Genomic DNA, 23,394 nt, shown 5'->3' on the forward strand with positions numbered 1-23,394 from the left:
CTGTTTGTCAGGAACAGGTGGAGAGAGCAGGAGGTAAGCAGGGTATGGGCCAAGTTGGGAGTAGTGGGGAAAGGTTGAAGGGGAGTCAGAGGAGAGCAGGAAAGGGAAAGGGGGTGGTAGATCTGCAGGGGCTGGAGGTACAGGTGGGGAATAAAGGGGGAAGAGCTGTGGCAGGGATTGGTAGAAGTGCAATGGTGGGGCAGGGGTTGGTAGAGCAGGGCAGCGGATTGGGGGGTCAGCAACAGAAAGGGGATGGGTGATTAATGAGGGTGAGGCAAGGCAAGGAGGTAAGGGGGGTTAAGGGGAGGCTGGTACATAAGGCCCCCAGGGTGGGGAGGGGGCAGGGTAATAAGAAAGGGGTAGGGACTCAAAGGAGAGGTGCAGGAAGGGGGCAGCAGGTAGGGGAGGGCAGTGGGGGTGGGCTTAATCTGTCATGTGTGTCTTCCACAAGTGTGGAGAAGAGGGCCAGATGGGCGGTGGGCCAGAAATTTCTGTGGAGCCTGCAAGTCTGGACCCGGAAGGGGATGCACTGTGTTTTGATTACTCATACAGTGACTTGGAGACAGAGGATCCGGAAGAAAAGACGTCAGCGGGACCTGTGTGACAGCGGCAGGTAGGGGACCTGGCTGAAATTGAAAACGGCTTAGGGCATTGGCGCCAGGGCAGGGGGGGCAGGAGAGCAGGGGGATTACTAGGTCAGGGTTGGGGACTAGGGAGGGGAGTATCAGGAGTGTAGGGGGGGAGGGAGGGAGGGAGGCAGGATAGTGATTTCAATGTCTCCTCTCCACAGATATGGCCACAGGGAAGGGATTCCATGGTGCGCCACAGCCCATAAAGGTCGGGAGCAGAGCGGCGGTGGGAGAAATCTTGTTTGCCTAGGGAGAGGATGAGGCATCAGGCTGAGAGGCGATCCCCTACATCTGGAGGCTGGAGAGGGCCACCGACAGGAGTGGCAGACGGAGGAGGTCCAGGTCGCCAACCCCAAGAAGGAGTGTACACAAGCCCAGGGAGCGAGAGGCCAGGAGGCAGCCGGAGGTCAGGGAGGAGGAAAGGGCAGCGGGAGCCGGAGTGGCAGGAACAGCATCAGTGCCCAGGACAGCATGTGATGGCGTTTCCAAGACAGTGTGTGTGGCTGGGGGTGAGCATGGTGTGGGTGTGTTGCAGAGTTCATTGCTGGGTGGTGTAAGGGATTTGCTGGTGCAACTTGAGAAGCAGCTAGAGGGACAGCAAGGGAACATGGCTGCAGCGTGGGGTGCCATGGCGGGAGTGGGGGTGCCACAGCAGGAGTGAGTACGGGGTCAGGAGAGACTGGCCAGGTGACAGGGGGGGTCACGGTGGTACAGAGCAGTGGGGGTAGTGTGGGTGAGGTACTGAAGGTTTCGGAGAGTGCAATGAAGAGGCCATTCTTGTGCTTGATAGGACCACTAGGGATACATCTGGCACAGGATGTCAAGGAGAAAATATGGAAAAGAGAATTCTTGGAAATATTTGCTCTGCTGCCTCAGGATCAGATGATGGAAATCAAAGAAGACGCAAAGGACAAGGAAAAGAAGGAAGAAGACGAGAGGAAGGAGAGATACAGGAAACTACCAAAAACACTCACTAATTGGTCTAAAGCTTTCTGTATTTTGGCAGCAGTGGTTGGGGAAAAGTTTCCCGAGCAATGCTCCGCGTTGTTTTGTTATGACGACGATATTGCGGGGGGCCTATCGGACGTATGGGGGCTTAGCGTGGTGGCGCTATGATGAACAGTTTCGGCAATGGTTGGCGGTAAGGCCAGAAATGAGGTGGGATGATAGGGACATGGGTATTTGGCTGGAACTGATCACTCAGTTACGTGGGTCCTTTCGAGGTTCCAGTGGAGTTGCATGGGGAGGCGTGCCCAGTGGTAATGCAAGTGGGGGAGCGGCAGTGGCCATTAGAAAAGGCCTCTGTTTCCAATACAACGATGGCCAATGTAAATTTGGGACTGGATGCAAATATAAGCATGCATGCTCAGGATGCGAAGGGGCCTATCCATGGGCTAGATGTTTTAAGAAAGGCGGGGGAAGTGGAAAAACAGGGGCGGTTACTCCTAAGGGCCAGGACCCCGGTAAAGTTAAGAAAGATAGTGCCGTGGTTAGAACGATTCGCTAAGGTCAGGGGTAAGGCAAGGGATGCAGAGCTTTTGCTCACGGGGTTTAGTTCAGGGTTTTGGATCCCGTTTGTGGAAGGGGGGGTTTAAATTTCGGGTAATTTAAAATCGGCCAGGGAATTCCCGGAGGTTGTACAAGGGAAATTGGACAAAGCAGTTTCGCTGGGAAGGATGGCGGGGCCATTTGCAAACCCTCCTTTCCGTGATTTAAGGGTGTCCCAGTTGGGGGTGGTCCCCAAGAATGTGGCGGGGCAGTTCCGTATAATTCACCACTTATCCTACCCAAAAGGATTATCGGTTAACGATGGTATTGACCCGGAGGTGGCGGCAGTGAGGTATGCGTCTTTTAATGAGGCGGTAGGGATGGTGATGGCAGCGGGGGTAGGGACGTTGATGGGGAAGGTGGATGTAGAGGCTGCCTTTCGGCTGTTACCTGTTCACCTTGTGTGCCATCATTTGCTTGGTTGTTTTTTCAGGGGTTCCTTCTATGTGGACCTTTGCCTTCCGATGAGGTGCTCCATTTGTTTACGAATGCTGCGGGTCAAGGGGCTTGGGGCATACTGCCAAGGAAGTTGGTCAGCTGGGAAGTGGCCTCAGGAGTGGAGGAACGTATGTCTGATGAGGAACTTAGTTTTTCTGGAGTTATTTCCTTTGCTGGTGGCATTGAAGGTTTGGCAGCATCGGTTACAGGATAGGAAGGTGGTATTCCACAAGGATAATCTTGGTATGGTATTTGCGATCAACAAGTTGACGTCTAGCTCTCTGCTGGTGGTGCGATTGCTGAGGCTGTTTGTATTGGAGTGTATGCAATTGAATGTCCTTTTCCGTGCTGTTCATGTGCCAGGTTGCCAGAATGTTATAGCTGATGCTCTTTCTCATTTTCAGTGGGAAAGGTTCCGGGAAGTGGCACCAGAGGCAGAGGAGGACGGAGTCAGATGCCCACCAGAGCGGTTGCAGTCGAAGTTGTGGAACTAATCAAAGTGGCTAGGGGAGCACTAGCTCAAGGCACTTGGATTTCTTATGTTAAAATATGGGGGCAGTGGGTGCAATTCTTGAAGGAGAATGAGTTTGAAGCTTCAAGGGAGGGATGGATCCGGGGTCTATTGGTGTGGATTGGGGACGGGAGGTCAAAAGGGCTGTCGAAGTCGGTGGTGAGACAGAGGGTGGCAGCATTGGGGTTTTTGTTCAAATTATTGGGGTGGGAGGATCTAACAAAACTGTTTGTTATCAACTTAGCTGTGCGTGGAGTGTGTAAAAGGAAGGTGAGGAAGGATAAGAGGCGACCGGTGGTTTTCGATACCTTGACACAGTTGTTGGGTTCCTTGGAGAAGGTGTGTTCCTCAGAATTTGAAGTTCTGTTATTTCGGACAGCATTTGTGTTGGCGTTTCTTGGAGCCTTCCGCATATCAGAGTTGGTGGGGGCGAATAAAAAAGTTGTAGGGGGCCTTCAGGCTAGGATGTTTCAATTGGGGACGGGGTGTTGTGGATTTGGCTTAGGAGGTCAAAAACTGACCAAGACGGTGTGGAGCAGTGGATTCAAATTAGGGAAGCGAGGGGGCAGTCTTGTCCAGTGGCCAACATGGTGGCATTTCTAATAGTTCGGCCATCCGGCTTCCAGCCGCTGTTTATTCATAGGGATGGTTCAAGTTTATCTCGGTTCCAATTTCTTGCAGTTTTTAGGAAGGTTCTGGCAGTTTTGGGATATGTAGCAAAAGAGTTTGGTACGCATTCTTTTCGGATAGGGGCTGCTACGGAGGCCGCTAGCTTGGGGTTGGGTGAGAGTGTGATCAGGAAGATTGGTGGTTGGAAGTCTGCATGTTTTAAGTTGTATATTAGAGAAATACTTCAGCACCCTGACCAGTTTGCACGTTACCCAAGGACCACTGCCCAGGTCCTCAACAAATCCATAAAAAGAAGCAGGCAGGTAACAGCAAATTCAATTACATTTATTGTAATAAGACAAAAAAGGTGACGTTTCGGGACCTTAATCCCTTAATCATACCATACCATGTTTTAAGTTGTATGTTAGACCAGACTTTAAAGTTTAGAATTTTTATTTGTTTTGACAGGTCCAATTCATTGTTGGATTGTGGGGTATTCCTACATTTATTGGGCCCGTAAGGCCGTGGCAGTGATGGAGCAAGGCACACAGTTAAGATTTGAAGAGGAGACAGTGTTGTTGTGGTGGTTTGGGGTTCGGGCCTGAGGTGGGATCAAATACTTAGGAGGGTGGTGGATTATGCAAGATTGTTCCGGCCTCCAGCTATTTTAGTAGTCCACACAGGAGGTAACGATTTGGGTTTTCAGTCACAGAAGGAGTTGTTGGATAGGATCAAGAAGGATTTGTGCAGATTGAAGGATTTGTTTCCTGACCTGGTTATTGTGTGGTCTGACATTGAACCCCATTCAGTGTGGAGGTTTGCATGGGACTATAGGAAGCTGGAGGCCTCTAGAAAAAAATGAATAGATCAGTTAGCAGTTTTGTGGCCAAGATTGGGGGGTTTGGCATTCGCCATGTAGAATTCGAAGGTGAGACGGGGCGTTGATTTTTCTTAAAGGACGGGGTACATCTAAATGAAGTAGGGCTACATTTCTTTAATTTCAACATCAAAGAGGGGGTGTTAAAGGCCTTAGCTCGGGTGGGGTTGGCTCGTCTATGACTTGCTGTTGCGGGGGTGCTTGTTTTATATGCTGTAAATTAAAAAATTGGTACCTCCCTAAAGAGGTGGGAGAGTTTTGGGGGGATGTACCTGGTGGTAAGCCGGTGGAAGGTACATCCCTGGGGACAAGCACCTTATGGTTCTCAGGTTAATATGTTTCATGGTTATTTGAATTTGTTGAAGTTTATAAAGTTATATTAATTAAATATTTTAATAAATGCGGGCTGCGGCCTTTACACCCATTTCTTGTGTGTTGCGTTATTTATTATAAGGAGGAATGTATGCCAATATGGGGTCAATAAGCCAAGCAAATGGGTCAGCAGGATGAACTGTTTTCACTAGTTTACAAGACATCATTGTATTTGACCTTGGATGAGTTAGGATTATTTCATATTTTATAGTTTTCTTGGGTCCCTGAAGATCTGTCTTTAAGCCAGTGAAATATGAGCTTTAATTACACAAAATTTTAGAAATGTCAGCAGCCCACTATTGATATATAATACCAATAAAAATCCAAAATAAGAATTTTACTTCTAAACCCTTTCAATTTACCTTTATAAGAGCTTCCAGCATTTTAAACGGGTGCTTGCATTTAAATTTTCTATGTTATGAAAATATAAGTTAATAAAATCCTGTCCTCTGCATTTAACGAAAACAATAGTAACTGTAAAGAGTAAAATAAAAAAAAAAACAGATACCAATAATATGCTAAACAGGCAAAACCTAAAAATTAAATAAAGTCTACAAAATTCCAAATCCATAAGCAAAACATAAACTTTCAAGATTTTCTGTTTAAGCAATTTCTATATTTGAACAAAAATTGATTTTCATTGTGTGTGTTTTTTTTTTAAATATATGAAAATAAAATATGAACTACTGAATATCAGATTAAAACTCTGAACAACTGACAGTTTACTTTGCCAAACTGCAAAGCCTGAAGTATGTACTGTACTTGTTAGAGTTGTTGGACATTATTTTGTAAAACAAGAGCTGCATTAAAACATACACATCTTGTATATTAAATTTAGATTATGATGACATGGACAAAAAATATTTCTAGTATATATCAAGCATTATTCTCATAATGGATATTTCTCATTGAGTCTAAAAAAAGTGTACAAAAAATAAAATAAAAGAGTGTTCTTGCTCTGGAAAAATTAATCATTTTTTAAGCTTCTGAAGAATGTCACTGTCGTTCAATGGAATTATGAGCCAATAAGCTTTCTAAATTCTGCTGTTTTGTGTGCATTAGATATTTTTTTTATGAAAGAATCATTCAAGTATCAAACTTTAACCAGTACAGCTACCATATATTTTTTTAAAAGCTGATGCTAAATTATTAAAGAGTGAAAACTTAATTGGGTAAGTCTTATTTCCAATCAAACAGCCGCGCAAACAACTATTGCTCACATGCTTTTAAAATTAGTCAAAATGGCTCAAACCCAGAATAAAAACCTGAAGTAGAAACGGGAAACATGTGTGAAAGTCGTTGTTTTAATGAATAAACCTCTTGCTCTGTAAGACTGGCGCAGGAGAGGATAAAGAACTGCTATAAAGCGTAGGCCTCAGGCACTCAATGTCCTTCTAAGCTTGTAAAGTTCAAGTGTCATTAACTATTGAACAGCTGAAGAGACTTGGAGTATAATTGGAAACAATGCAATGCGGATTCCTCCAGAAGTGAATAGGTTACCCCGTCTGTTATAACACATATTGCTTTCTTGATGTTAGAATAATTCGGCTTTATTTTCTGTTCAATCAATAAATACCTTTGCTAGCATCCATGGTAGCACATTAAAAAATACTTTCTGGTAAATCATTAGAGTAAGTTGGAAATCATGCGGAAATGCTTCTTTCTCTTACTTACTTTTACAAGCCTTGTCTTCCTCTCTTCTCAAAATGGAAAATCACCCTACATTAACCTGCTGGAACTTTTATTAGTAGATGGTTAATAAACTTTGTTACAACAGCAAATTCACTGCAGAATAAAATGATAAAAATAGGCACTGTTAGTTTTTAACTAAACACTTTGCAGTGTTGATGCAGAAGAATTGGTTTTGTTTCCACTGTTGGACTTTTAGAAGCAGATAATACTTATAATTAGTAGCTGCTTAAATATTTATTATTTATTATAACATTTGTGAGGATTAAGTCAAATTTTTTATTAAAAATGTTATTGTTCCTAGTGATTTAGGTATCTGGGGCTCACGGCGGAATGGTATACAGGGATTCCACTGCCTGGACCAGATTCCATATAATTTAACAAATTTTATTTTGTTTGTTGCAAGTGCTCTTTTCTTTTTTACTGTATCATAAAAATTATATATTCAGATAATAAACATTTTAAAACATAATATCATAGGCTGCATTAATTGCCTTTAAAATATAAACCCATGTACGACACCACTAATCTGGAAATATTTGGGTTCAACCCTGGCAGTAAGCACATGTATTCACAATTGTGACTGGTTAAAGTGATTAGCCAATCAGTTTTGTTTAAAACAGAGGTGTAACCATTTAAAGAAAAATTAGACCCTGGCAAAACTTGAAGATGTATGATCTAATACTGATGGACAGCAGAGTTTGAAAACCTAAGACTAAAAATGAAATATGAAGAGGTTATTTTTTTCTATCATTAACAAGATTTTCCCCTTCCTTTTTTGGTCATTAAATAATTTCGACAACCAAATTTATTCACGTTATGGATTTTATTATTTAAAAAACACTGTCACCTAGATTACAAGTTTTGCATTAGAGGCTGTGCGGTGCTAACGGGAAGTTTTCCCTCACCGCTCACTTACCTACAGCGCTGGTATTACGGGTTTTTACAAACCCGTCGTTAAAAGACAAGAAGTGAGCATTGAGCAAAATTTTGCTCATTACAGCACTCCAATACCAGCGCTGCTTAAATCAGCGGTGAGCTGGTGTAACGTGCTCGTGCATGATTTCCCCATAGGAATCAACGGGGAGAGCCGGCTGAAAAAAGTCTAACATCTGCCAAAAAGCAGCATAAAACTCTCTAATGCAGCCCCATTGATTCCTATGGGGAAATAAAATGTATGCTTACACCTACCACCGTAACATGAACCCCGAGTCTAAACACCCCTAATCTTACACTTATTAACCCCTAATCTGCCGCCCCCAACATAGCCGAAACCTGCATTATATTATGAACCCCTAATCTGCCGCTCCGGACACCGCCGCCACCTACATTATACTTATGAACCCCTAATCTGCTGCCCCCAACATCGCCGACACCTACATTATATTTCTTAACCCCTAATATGCCGCCCCCAATGTTGCCACCACCTACCTACACTTATTAACCCCTAATCTACCGCCCCCAATGTCGCCGCCACTATACTAAAGTTATTAACCCCTAAAACTAAGTCTAACCCTAATCCTAACACCCCTAACTTAAATATAATTTAAATAAATATAAATAAAATTCCATTCATTAACTAAATTATTCATATTTAAAACTAAATACTTAACTGTAAAATAAACCCTAAGATAGCTACAATATAACTAATAGTTACATTGTAGCTAGCTTAGGATTTATTTTTATTTTATAGGCAAGTTTGTATTTATTTTAACTAGGTAGAATAGTTACTAAATAGTTATTAACTATTTAATAACTACCTAGCTAAAATAAATACAAAAGTACCTGTAAAATAAAACCTAACCTAAGTTACAATTACACCTAACACTACACTATAATTAAATACATTAACTAAATTAAATACAATTAAATAAATTACATACAATTACCTAAATTAAATTAAATTAGCTAAAGTACAAAAAAAAAAAAACACTAAATTACAGAAAATAATAAACAAATTACAGAAATTTCAACTAATTACACCTAATCTAATAGCCCTATTAAAATAAAAAAAAGAAATCGATAGCTAGGCTAGTGTATTCAGTGTCCACTACAGTCCTGAAGGACTCATCTGATCTCTGCTGTAAGGACAGCACCCCAAAAAGCCCTTTTTAGGGCTAGAATATCAGTCTGCTTTTTTTTTTTTCCTGTGTAATCTAATTGCAGTTGCCTGCCTGCCAGCGTGTGTGTCAGGCACACAGCGTATACTGTGCCCACTTGCCCAGTGCCACCACTCATATCTGGTGTAACAGTAGTGTTCATTTAAAAAAACAACACTTTTTTGACTGTGAAATAATAGCAGACAGCTGCCAGTACCCAAGCTGATTTGGGGGGGATCAGGGAGGTTGGGGGATGCTACACCACAGCATATGTAAATATGCTATAAATTTTTTTTTTAAAAAAACCTTTTATTTTAGTACTGGCAGACTTTCTGCCAGTACTTAAGATGGCAGGGACAATTGTGGGGTGGGGAGGGAAGGGAGCTGTTTGGGAGGGATCAGGGGGTCTGATATGTCAGGTAGGAGGCTGATCTCTACACTAAAGCTAAAATTAACCCTGCAAGCTCCCTACAAACTACCTAATTAACCCCTTCACTGCTAGCCATAATACACGTGTGATGCGCAGCAGCAGTTAGCGGCCTTCTAATTACCAGAAAGCAACGCCAAAGTCATATATGTCTGCTATTTCTGAACAAAGGGGATCCCAGAGAAGCATTTACAACCATTTGTGCCATAATTGCACAAGCTGTTTGTAAATAATTTCAGTGAGAAACCTAAAATTGCAAAAAAATGTAAGTTTTTTTTAAATTTGATCGCATTTGGCGGTGAAATGGTGGCATGAAATATACCAAAATGGGCCTAGATCAATACTTTGGGTTGTATACTACACTACACTTAAGCTAAAATTAACTCTACCAGCTGCCTACATGCTCCCTAATTAACCCCTTCACTGCTGGGCATAAAACACGTGTGGTGCGCAGTGGCATTTAGCAGCCTTCTAATTACCAAAAAGCAACGCCAAAGCCATATAAGTCTACTATAATGGCATGTCTGGCACACAGTGTTGGGGCAAGGGTCCATCTGACCACTGATACCTGGTCTGCCAAGCATGATCAGGGCAGGTATATCACCTACACTGCGCACTGTGAAGCGGGCGTAACCCTTACACTACCTGATCGATACAACATCATACCTGATGTTTTAAAGCACGTTATTGCAAACAATTTAGGAATGTTAGGTGATTTATGCCCTTTATGGATTAAAACCAGACTCTGCATCAACTAATTTTCCATGGGAGTTTTGCCATGGATCCCCCTCCGGCATGCCACAGTCCAGGTGTTAGTGCCCTTGAAACAACTTTTCCATCACTATTGTGGCCAGAAATAGTCCCTGTGGGTTTTAAAATTCGCCTGCCTCTTGAAGTCTATGGCGGTTCGCCCATTTGCAAACTTTTGCGGAAGTTCACGTTCGCTGTTTGCTTACCCAAATTTTTAGGTTCGCGACATCACTATTAGTAACTATTCTACCTAGTTAAAATAAATACAAACTTGCCTGTAAAATAAAAATAAATCCTAAGATAGCTACAATGTAACTATTAGTTATATTGTAGCTATCTTATGGTTTATTTTACAGGTAAGTATTTAGTTTTAAATAGGAATAATTTAGTTAATTATAGGAATTTTTAGTTAGATTTCATTTAATTATATTTAAGTTAGGGGGTGTTAGAGTTAGGGTTAGACTTAGATTTAGGGGTTAATAACTTTAATATAGTGGTGGCGACATTGGGGGCAGCAGATTAGGGGTTAATAAATGTAGGTATTTGGCGGCGATGTTAGGGATGACAGATTAGGGGTTAATACTATTTAACTAGTGTTTGCGAGGCGGGAGTGTGCCGGTTTAGGGGTTAATATATTTATTATAGTGGCGGCGATGTCCGGTTCGGCAGATTAGGGTTTAAAAATTTTCTTTTAGTGTTTGCGATGTGGGAGGGCCTTGGTTTAGGGGTTAATAGGTAGTTTATGGATGTTAGTGTACTTTTTAGCACTTTAGTTAAGAGTTTTATGCTACGGCGTTGTAGTGTAAAACTCTTAACTACTGACTTTAAAATGCGGTACCAGGCTTTTTGGCAGACTCGTAATACCGGCGCTATGCAAGTCCCATTGAAAAAAGAGGATACGCAATTTACGTAAGTGGATTTGCGGTATTTCCAAATCTGGCCAAAAAAGTGAGCGGTACAGCTGTACCTGCAAGACTCATAATGCCAGCAGGCGTTAAAAAGCAGCGTTAGGACCGGCTAATGCTGCTTTAAGCCTAACGCAAAACTCGTAATTTAGCTGTTAGATTTTTATTTAGTTTCTTTGCACATTTTTTTCAAATTTTATTTCTCAAATATTTTTCACTTTCCACAATTCACAATTTACTCACACCAACAATAATATATATAATATATATATATATATATATATATAGATATATACACAAAGATCAATATATAATACACAGGCTTGTGGATCTTTATTATAACATATGGATACTTTTTGTGTCTTTAAAACAAGTGGGTACTTCAAACAAACTTTCTATATATCTAGACACATTGGGACATATTTATCAAGATCCGTATGTAGCTTGATGCCTCATGTTTCTGGCGAGCCTGCAGGCTCGCCAGAAACAGCAGTTATGAAGCAGCGGTCACAAAGACCGCTGCTCCATAACCTGTCTGCCTGCTCTGAGCAAGTGGACAGACATCGCCGGAAATCAACCCGATCGAGTACGATCGGGTTGATTGACACCCCCTGCTGGCGACCTATGGCCGCGAGTCTGCAGGGGGCGGCGTGTTGCACCAGCAGCTCTTGTGAGCTGCTGGTGCAATGCCTGAATACGGTGAGCGTATGCTCGCTGTATTCAGCGAGGTCTGTCCGGACCTGATCCGCACTGTCGGATCAGGTCCGACAGACCTTGATAAATATGCCCCATTGTGTCAGTATGCATTTCACATCTTTTCACAAAAGAACTTTCATACAGACAAGATCTCAAGCATGTCCAGGTATTTAAAACACTCATTATAAGTTGAGCAAGAACCGACAAAGATTGTACATCAAGATCGTTAAAATAATACGTAAAACCTCCTAATATTATCCCAGAACGAATCCTTGTAACTATTACAACTAACACACTATATTGTTCTGCCCTCTAATAAGAGGATGACTCTGATTGGTAGAGGATTGGACCCAGAGGTGTGGCTTAGGCGATAAACACCCATAGATGCCGGCTCGCGCCACCTTTCGAAAAAGCCGCCACTTAGACAGCGAAACATGTCAAGGGAGGGTGTTGATCCTCTTTCAACCCCCAACTAATTTTTAAAAGTTGCAATTAGATTTTGACTTCCACAAAGTTATTAACTCAAAATGTATTACTTAATATAGATACATGAAGTTCTAGGTTACTATTTTTGAACTATATTGGGTAAATCTAAACACTGGTTAACTGAGCAGTTTATAGCGAGTACGAGCAGCACTAAATAGACACTCGTAGCAGATTTTACCTTTAATATAATGCAAATACGTTGTTTTATAAGGTCCTGAATAATGGAACACAAATGATTGTAGACACAAATTGATTGATGGAATATTAGTATATTACCCTAGAATAATAGTTAAGAACTGGTGAATAGCTAACTGTATATCATATAACATGTACGATCAGCACGCCATGAACTGGTGTCTATTCACATTATTACGTGCAATAATATTTAACAGACCAATATAGGGTAAATCTTAACTTGTGATTAACCCGGTAGGGTAAAACCAAGCAAATTTAATCACTGGCTAACCAAGTTGTTTGTAGCAAGCACGAGCAATACTGAATATACTCAAAATAGCAAATGTAGTTATGAAAATAATCGAAATACAGTGTTTTACAAGGGTCTGAATAGTTGTAAATAATGTTTGTACATACAAACCGTTTACTAGAATACCAGTATATCGCCTTAGAAAATAAGTTAAAAATCAGCTACTGGTCAATTGTAAATTATACAGTAGGCATAATTAGCAAGCTATGAACAACCAAAACAATAAATACTAGCATACTACTGTCTATAAAAACAAGGTGCCAAAATAAAGGCAGAAAGCACATAGAAAAATATATATATACATAAGTGAATATAACAATATTTATGGGACAGTATACCAGCAAATGTATAAAAAACAATAAATAAAAATTATACACTTAATTGAATATATAGGATACATTTAAAGTGATATTACCTGATATTTAATGTTGCTACATAAGGTACAAAAACTCAACCACCACATATAGAAGTATCCTTTGCTCACTAAACAGAGATACATCTGCCATTTGGCAATATTTGAAAGTAATACCATTCCAAGTCAAGATCCCTTTAAGAAATAATAACCAGGTTTACTCAGCACCTTTGAGTATACTATCCACATTGTATATAGTTTAGATGAATTCCTATGCAGTTATGTTAAATAATACACTAACACATGAGTGTATATAAAAGACAAATAATTGAGCCCATCCTCAGCTCTAAAGTAAATGGGAAATACTGATATCTGACCAATTGATTGTCTGTATTAGACATATGTACATTCTGTGCTAAATTGTGATACCAAGACCCCACATATCGATTTAGTGTTTAACTATATTTCAATACAACAGTATTTTTTTAGATTACCCATACCTGAACCTCTGAAACAGTGAAAATCTGTATTTTAACAAAGTCAATCATCTAACTGTGTTTTTTAAATATGTATTTTGTTTGTGCAATGTTATTTTAAAATTTAAAATAAAAGTTACATTTTAAATAAACCACACCTAAGATAATGATGTAACTAACAATAAATACAATAGGGAGTGAGAAGTGCTATTTAGATGCATCTTTTGGTCAATTTCTTTTTTTGACATACACTTACTTATTTTTTTTTTGTATGTTTATGTTTGTAACTTTTCCCCCCGTTTAAACTAGGTGAACATTAGTTAATATAGGGTGTCTATAATGAGTGATGTGATTGAATGGGTTTACAATTTGGATCAATTTTTATAACAGGGCACTTGTGAAGGGGATTGTTCAAGTTAATGGAAGTTTGATGAGATGTAATGTTTTCTTATCTCCTTTGATTATACCCAATAAAGACCAACTTTTAATTATGCCAGCAAAGTGAAAAAAGCGAGGCAGGACAAACAGGCAAAATGTAAAACAACGTTTAATGCCATATCACCAATAAGATAAAAAAAACTTTTAATTAGTGCCTACAATGTTCTAAAAAATCCAAGTATAGTAGGTATCCAGGAAAAGTAAATTGCTGGATATTTAAGGGGGCATTAAACTAAAAAATTAATTCCTCAATAAATGTTTTAATTAAACACATTGATAAAACTTTCCAGTGCACTTTCATTATTTATTGTGCTTGCTTGCCCTTTAATTTAAATCTGAAAATATAACTGTTTTCACTTTACCAGAGAGACTGGAGTGTAATTTGTTGAATACAGAACCCTAACTCTCTTAAAATGTTGTACAGGGATTGGTTAATACATGTAAGACTGGATTAATATATCTCCCTAATGAATACAGAACCTTAACTCTCTTGAAATGTTGTACAGGGATTGGTTAATACATGTAAGACTGCATTAATATATCTCCCTAATTGGCCACTGCAAAGAATATGACAACCAACACTCAACACACAATGCTTTTATAATATTTATTTTGTATGAAGATATTTTTTAATGAAAATAGGGAAAATAAATATGAGCTCCAGCATCTCTAGTGAGCAAGGGAAGCACAATTTTCAGAGGTATTTTACAAAAATTGCCTTTGTGTCACATATAATGATGGGAATAAAACAAATTCACATCAAATGAATGATGTACGGAAAAATGGATATATCCACAGTAAACTTGAAAGTTTCAGTATTTTCATGTGTTCTGGGGTCCTAAGACTTTTCTTCATGTGCAGTATGGAAGAACTTGACAAGAACATGAGCAAGGAAATCACAAGCAGAAACCCAGGATCCATCCAATATTCATAATATTGAAGTTGAGATATTGGCCTCTAGTTCTCAAGCCGTTGACTTTCTTGCATTCAACGGCACCAATATGCTCGTCTAAGATCGCCTAACATCGCTGCTGCGGACCTGAATACGCTAACCAAAATTATCAAGAAAGCTGTCAAAAAGCCGCTCACCAAGTACGGGGCGATGAGCAGCGGACTGTTGTTAACTAACAGTCATAGATCTCGCTGCTCTTCGGCTTTTTTACATCTTTCTTGCTACCCTGTCACTAAATACCCACACTACAGGGAGTGCAGAATTATTAGGCAAATGAGTATTTTGACCACATCATCCTCTTTATGCATGTTGTCTTACTCCAAGCTGTATAGGCTCGAAAGCCTACTACCAATTAAGCATATTAGGTGATGTGCATCTCTGTAATGAGAAGGGGTGTGGTCTAATGACATCAACACCCTATATCAGGTGTGCATAATTATTAGGCAACTTCCTTTCCTTTGGCAAAATGGGTCAAAAGAAGGACTTGACAGGCTCAGAAAAGTCAAAAATAGTGAGATATCTTGCAGAGGGATGCAGCACTCTTAAAATTGCAAAGCTTCTGAAGCGTGATCATCGAACAATCAAGCGTTTCATTCAAAATAGTCAACAGGGTCGCAAGAAGCGTGTGGAAAAACCAAGGCACAAAATAACTGCCCATGAACTGAGAAAAGTCAAGCGTGCAGCTTGCCAAGATGCCAATTGCCACCAGTTTGGCCATATTTCAGAGCTGCAACATCACTGGAGTGCCCAAAAGCACAAGGTGTGCAATACTCAGAGACATGGCCAAGGTAAGAAAGGCTGAAAGACGACCACCACTGAACAAGACACACAAGCTGAAACGTCAAGACTGGGCCAAGAAATATCTCAAGACTGATTTTTCTAAGGTTTTATGGACTGATGAAATGAGAGTGAGTCTTGATGGGCCAGATGGATGGGCCCGTGGCTGGATTGGTAAAGGGCAGAGAGCTCCAGTCCGACTCAGACGCCAGCAAGGTGGAGGTGGAGTACTGGTTTGGGCTGGTAACATCAAAGATGAGCTTGTGGGGCCTTTTCGGGTTGAGGATGGAGTCAAGCTCAACTCCCAGTCCTACTGCCAGTTTCTGGAAGACACCTTCTTCAAGCAGTGGTACAGGAAGAAGTCTGCATCCTTCAAGAAAAACATGATTTTCATGCAGGACAATGCTCCATCACACGTGTCCAAGTACTCCACAGCGTGGCTGGCAAGAAAGGGTATAAAAGAAGAAAATCTAATGACATGGCCTCCTTGTTCACCTGATCTGAACCCCATTGAGAACCTGTGGTCCATCATCAAATGTGAGATTTACAAGGAGGGAAAACAGTACACCTCTCTGAACAGTGTCTGGGAGGCTGTGGTTGCTGCTGCACGCAATGTTGATGGTGAACAGATCAAAACACTGACAGAATCCATGGATGGCAGGCTTTTGAGTGTCCTTGCAAAGAAAGGTGGCTATATTGGTCACTGATTTGTTTTTGTTTGTTTTTGAATGTCAGAAATGTATATTTGTGAATGTTGAGATGTTATATTGGTTTCACTGGTAAAAATAAATAATTGAAATGGGTATATATTTGTTTTTTGTTAAGTTGCCTAATAATTATGCACAGTAATAGTCACCTGCACACACAGATATCCCCCTAAAATAGCTATAACTAAAAACAAACTAAAAACTACTTCCAAAACTATTCAACTTTGATATTAATGAGTTTTTTGGGTACATTGAGAACATGGTTGTTGTTCAATAATAAAAGTAATCCTCAAAAATACATATTGCCTAATAATTCTGCACTCCCTGTATACTATACTGTTTACCCCCTATACCGCCGCTCCCAGAGCCCACCGCAACTAAATAAAGTTATTAACCCCTAAACCGCCGCTCACGGACCCCGCCACAACTCTAATAAATGTATTAACCCCTAAACCGCCGCTCCAGGAGCCCACCACAACTCTAATAAAGTGTTTAACCCCTAAACCGCCTTTCCCGGAGCCCACCACACCTAAATAAAGTGTTTAACCCCTAAACCGCGCTCCCGGAGCCCACCACCATCTACATTATATGTATTAACCCCTAAACCTAAATTTAACCCTAACACCCCCTAACTTAAATATAATTTAAATTAATCTAAATAAATATTCCTATCATGAAATAAATTATACCTATTTAAGAATAAATACTTACCTATAAAATAAACCCCAAGATAGCTACAATAATAATAATAGTTACATTGTAGCTATTTTAGGATTTATTTTTATTTTACAGGCAACTTTGTATTTATTTTATCTAGGTACAATAGTTATTAAATAGTTATTACCTATTTAATAGATACCTAGTTAAAATAAATGCAAAAGTACCTGTAAAATAAATCCTAACCTAAGTTACAATTACACCTAACACTACACTATAATTAAATTAATTACCTACATTAAAATAAATTAATTACAATTAAATAAAATTAACTAAAGTACAAAAAACCCCCACTAAATTACAGAAAATAATAAAATAATTACAAGAATTTTGAACTAATTACACCTAATCTAATACCCCTAATAAAATAAAAAAGCCCCCCAAAATAAAAAAAATCCCTACCCTATACTAAATTACAAATAGGGAGACTAAATACACACAGAGAGAAATGCACTCACAGGAACGAACAACCAGCTCAATACCATTGTTAGCCTGTTCTATGGCGATTTACCACCTGGGTGCAACTTCTTTTAGCCCAGCAATGCTTTTCACAGAGTAGAACTTTCCTGTAGTATATCAGTCTGATCCCGCCTATTACGGTCAGTCCAGCACCGAAATACCAGGCAATTCCTCTCTGAACAAGGAACAAAGCAACCCCAGACGATCGTTTCGGCCTTCATTGGGCCTCGTCAGTGAGGTGTAGCAGTATTCCTCTAAGCACACTGAGCAAGGAGTCCACGTCTGGCACAATTGGGCAGAAAGAAGCTACTACCAGGTGGCAACCGGGCCATAGAACAAGCTATTGATGCTGCTGTTCGTTCCTGGCAGACTGCTTCTCATTCTGTTTTGCATATGTAAATATGACCCTGGGGATAGTCTCCCTAAGGGTGATGGGGGAAACCAGACGTGGACTCCTTGCCCAATGTGCTTAGAGGGATATGGCTGCACCTCACTGACGAGGCCCAAAGGAGGCCGAAACGATCGTCTGGGGTTGTCATGTTCCTTGTTCAGAGGAGAATTGCCTGGTATTTCGGTGCTGGACTGACCATGTAGGCGGGATCAGACTGATATACTACAGGAAAGTTTTCCTCTGTGAAAAGCACAATTGGGCAGAAAGAAGCTACTACCAGGTGGCAACCGGGCCATAGAACAAGCTATTGATGCTGCTGTTCGTTCCTGGCAGACTGCTTCTCATTCTGTTTTGCATATGTAAATATGACCCTGGGGATAGTCTCCCTAAGGGTGATGGGGGAAACCAGACGTGGACTCCTTGCCCAATGTGCTTAGAGGGATATGGCTGCACCTCACTGACGAGGCCCAAAGGAGGCCGAAACGATCGCCTGGGGTTGTCATGTTCCTTGTTCAGAGGAGAATTGCCTGGTATTTTGGTGCTGGACTGACCATGTAGGCGGGATCAGACTGATATACTACAGGAAAGTTTTCCTCTGTGAAAAGCACAATTGGGCAGAAAGAAGCTACTACCAGGTGGCAACCGGGCCATAGAACAAGCTATTGATGCTGCTGTTCGTTCCTGGCAGACTGCTTCTCATTCTGTTTTGCATATGTAAATATGACCCTGGGGATAGTCTCCCTAAGGGTGATGGGGGAAACCAGACGTGGACTCCTTGCCCAATGTGCTTAGAGGCATATGGCTGCACCTCACTGACGAGGCCCAAAGGAGGCCGAAACGATCGTCTGGGGTTGTCATGTTCCTTGTTCAGAGGAGAATTGCCTGGTATTTCGGTGCTGGACTGACCATGTAGGCGGGATCAGACTGATATACTACAGGAAAGTTTTCCTCTGTGAAAAGCACAATTGGGCAGAAAGAAGCTACTACCAGGTGGCAACCGGGCCATAGAACAAGCTATTGATGCTGCTGTTCGTTCCTGGCAGACTGCTTCTCATTCTGTTTTGCATATATAAATATGACCCTGGGGATAGTCTCCCTAAGGGTGATGGGGGAAACCAGACGTGGACTCCTTGCCCAATGTGCTTAGAGGGATATGGCTGCACCTCACTGACGAGGCCCAAAGGAGGCCGAAACGATCATCTGGGGTTGTCATGTTCCTTGTTCAGAGGAGAATTGCCTGGTATTTCAGTGCTGGACTGACCATGTAGGTGGGATCAGACTGATATACTACAGGAAAGTTTTCCTCTGTGAAAAGCACAATTGGGCAGAAAGAAGCTACTACCAGGTGGCAACCGGGCCATAGAACAAGCTATTGATGCTGCTGTTTGTTCCTGGCAGACTGCTTCTCATTCTGTTTTGCATATATAAATATGACCCTGGGGATAGTCTCCCCCCTAAGGGTGATGGGGGAAGCCAGACGTGGACTCCTTGCCCAATGTGCTTAGAGGGATATGGCTGCACCTCACTGACGAGGCCCAAAGGAGGCCGAAACGATCGTCTGGGGTTGTCATGTTCCTTGTTCAGAGGAGAATTGCCTGGTATTTCGGTGCTGGACTGACCATGTAGGCGGGATCAGACTGATATACTACAGGAAAGTTTTCCTCTGTGAAAAGCACAATTGGGCAGAAAGAAGCTACTACCAGGTGGCAACCGGGCCATAGAACAAGCTATTGATGCTGCTGTTCGTTCCTGGCAGACTGCTTCTCATTCTGTTTTGCATATGTAAATTACAAATAGCCTTTAAAAGGGCCTTTTGCGGGGCATCGCCCCAAAGTAATCAGCTCTTTTACCTGTAAAAAAAAAATACAATACCCCCCCAACATTACAACCCACCACCCACACACCCAACCCTACTCTAAAACCCACCCAATCCTCCCTTAATAAAACCTAACACTACCCCCTTGAAGATCACCCTACCTTGAGACGTCTTCACCCAATCGGGCAGAAGTGGTCCTCCAGACCGTCCGAAGTCTTCATCCTATCCGGGCAGAAGAGGTCCTCCAGACAGGCAGAAGTCTTCATCCAGGCGGCATATTCTATCTTCATCCATCCGGAGTGGAGCGGGTCCATCTTCAAGACATCCGACGCGGAGCATCCTTCCAGGCCGACGACTACCCGAAGAATGAATATTCCTTTAAATGACATCATCCAAGATGGCATCCCTTGAATTCCGATTGGCTGATAGAATTGGAATTAAGGTAGGAAAAATCCTATTGGCTGATTGGATCAGCCAATAGGATTGAGCTTGCATTCTATTGGCTGTTCCAATCAGCCAATAGAATGCAAGCTCAATCCTATTGGCTGATTGGATCAGCCAATAGGATTTAACTTCAATCCTATTGGCTGATTGCATCAGCCAATAGGATTTTTCCTACCTTAATTCTGATTGGCTGATAGAATTCAATCAGCCAATTGGAATTCAAGGGACGCCATCTTGTAAGACGTCATTTAAAGGAATATTCATTTGTCGGCCTGGAAGGATGCTCCGCGTTGGATGTCTTGAAGATGGACTCGCTCCGCTCTGGATGGATTAAGAAAGAAGATGCCGCCTGGATGAAGACTTCTGCCCATCTGGAGGACCTCTTCTGCCCAGAGAGGATGAGGACTTCAGACCGTCTGGAGGACCACTTCTGCCCGGTTGGGTGAAGACATCTCAAGGTAGGGTGATCTTCAAGGGGGTAGTGCTAGGTTTTATTAAGGGGGGATTGGGTGGCTTTTAGAGTAGGGTTGGGTGTGTGGGTGGTGGGTTGTAATGTTGGGGGGGTATTGTATTTTTTCTTACAGGTAAAACAGCTGATTACTTTGGGGCAAATCCTCGCAAAAGGCCCTTTTAAGGGCTAATTGTAATTTAGTATAGGGTAGGGATTTTTTTATTTTGGGGGGCTTTTTTATTTTATTAGGGGGATTAGATTAGGTGCAATTAGTTTAAAATTCTTGTAATTATTTTATTATTTTCTGTAATTTAGTGGGGGGTTTTTTTTGTACTTTAGTTAATTTTATTTAATTGTAATTAATTTATTTTAATGTAGGTAATTAATTTAATTATAGTGTAGTGTTAGGTGTAATTGTAAATTAGGTTAGGATTTATTTTAATGGTACTTTTGTATTTATTTTAACGAGGTAGCTATTAAATAGTTAATAACTATTTAATAACTATTGTACCTAGTTAAAATAAATACAAAGCTGCCTGTAAAATAAAAATAAATCCTAAAATAGCTACAATGTAACTATTAGTTATATTGTAGCTATCTTAGGGTTTATTTTATAGGTAAGTATTTATTCTTAAATAGGAATAATTTATTTCATGATAGGAATATTTATTTAGATTAAGTTAAATTATATTTAAGTTAGGAGGTGTTAGGGTTAGGGTTAGATTTAGGTTTAGGGGTTAATAAATTTAATATAGTGGCGGCGATGTTGGGGGCGGGAGATTAGGGGTTAATAAATTTAATGTAGGTGGCGGCAGTGTAGGGGGGTCAGATTAGGGGTTAATAAATTTAATGTAGGTGGCGGCGGGGTCCGTGAGCGGCGGTTTAGGGGTTAAACACTTTATTTAGTTGTGGCAGGCTCCGGGAGAGGTGGTTTAGGGGTTAATAAGTATAATGTAGGTGGCGGAGGTGTAGGAGGGGCAGATTAGGGGTTATTAAGTATAATGTAGGTGGCGATAGGTGTAGGGGGGGCAGATTAGGGATTAATTAGTATAACATAGGTGGCGGCAGTGTAGGGGGGACAGATTAGGGGTGTTTAAACTTGGGGTACATGTTAGGGTATTAGGTGTAGACGTTCCCATAGGAATCAATGGGATATCGGGCAGCAGCGAACATGAACTTTCTCTGCTATCAGACTCCCATTGATTCCTATGGCATCCGCCGCATCCAGGGCGGCGGATTGAAAACCAGGTATGCTTGGAATAGTGGCGAGCGTACCTGCTAGTTTTTTTATAACTTCCAAAAGTAGTCAGATTGTGCCGAACTTGCGTTCGGAACATCTGTAGTGACGTAAGCATCGATCTGTGTCAGACTGAGTCCGGCGCATCGTATGTAAACATCACTATATTCTACTTTTGCCGGAGCGTACCTGCTAGTTTTTTGATAACTTCCAAAAGTAGTCAGATTGTGCTGAACTTGCGTTCAGAACATCTGTAGTGACGTAAGCATCAATCTGTGTCGCACTGAGTCCGGCGGATCGTATGTTACATCACTATATTCTACTTTTGCCGGTTTGTAGGGTTTGATAACTATGGCGAATCAGGCTCTCCACAAATATTCTGCGGAATTCCAGCATATTTGCGGTTGACAGCTTAATAAATAGAGGCCCAAGTATTCCTAGAGTCCAAAGTTTTGTTGATAGTATATTCCTGTTGACCTTCCACAGAGACAAGTTTAGGTGGCTTATTTGGTTAGTAGAATCAGTTTGTGATATATGACTTGAGAAGGGAGTTATGAAATATCTATAAAGGCAGAGCCATCTAACAGGCAACTTAACTCTTTGAAGAATTTGGAATGGTCTAATGAAAAAAAGACCTAACTTATTAGAGGTTTGTTGGAGCAGACTTATGAGGGGGAGGGGCCAATTGGATCGTACACTTTTTAGTGACAATAGATTGGAGTAAAACCCTCCTGACAACATGACACTAGAAGACAAATCTGCAAGAAACCCTTTTGCAATGACATGTTTGGTCTTAGGTTGTTATTCTAAGGCAGCAAAAAGGATCAAACAGCAAACAGAGTCAGGCCACAATGAATTCCTAACCAATCCAGTCAAAGGAAGCAGGTCACCCTAGCATTTGTGGTGTTTATTGGCATATGTCTACCCTTTAATTTGCATAAGGTATCCAGAAAACCTGAATATGGATATTCCCAAACAAGGCTATCCAGAATTTAGAAACAAATTGGGGAAATCTTTGAGACATTATCTTAACAGGAACTTCATACAGACATAGCACATGATGAACAAACAAGGTAGATAACTCTTGAGCATAGTCATTTTTCAAGTATAAAGTGTGACATCTTCAAAAAGCAATCAATAAATAGCAATATCAGCCATACTTAAAGTGATGGTAAATACTAGCATTTCAAAAACACTAGGATTTACCATCACTTTGAAGGGACAGTCTACACCAGAATTTTTATTGTTTTAAAAGATAGATAATCCCTTTATTACCAATTTCCCAGTTTTGCATAACTAACACAGTTATAATAATATACTTTTAACCTCTGTGATTATCTTGTAGCTAAGCCTCTGCAAGCTGCCCCTATTTTCAGTTCTTTTGACAGACTTGCAGTCTAGCCAATCAGTGCCTGCTCCCAGATAACTTCTTGTGCACGAGCACAGTGTTATCTATATGAAATACGTGAACTAACACCCTCTAGTGGTGAAAAACTGTTAAAATGCAATCTGAAAGAGGTAGGCTTCAAGGTCTAAGAAATTAGCATATGAACTTATTTCTTTTTATGTATGTTTATGTTTGTAACGTTTACCCCCGTTTAAACTAGGTGAACATTAGTTAATATAGGGTGTCTACAATGAGTGATGTGATTGAATG

Source organism: Bombina bombina, chromosome 2 (assembly GCF_027579735.1).
Source record: "Bombina bombina isolate aBomBom1 chromosome 2, aBomBom1.pri, whole genome shotgun sequence".
NCBI lineage: Eukaryota > Metazoa > Chordata > Amphibia > Anura > Bombinatoridae > Bombina > Bombina bombina.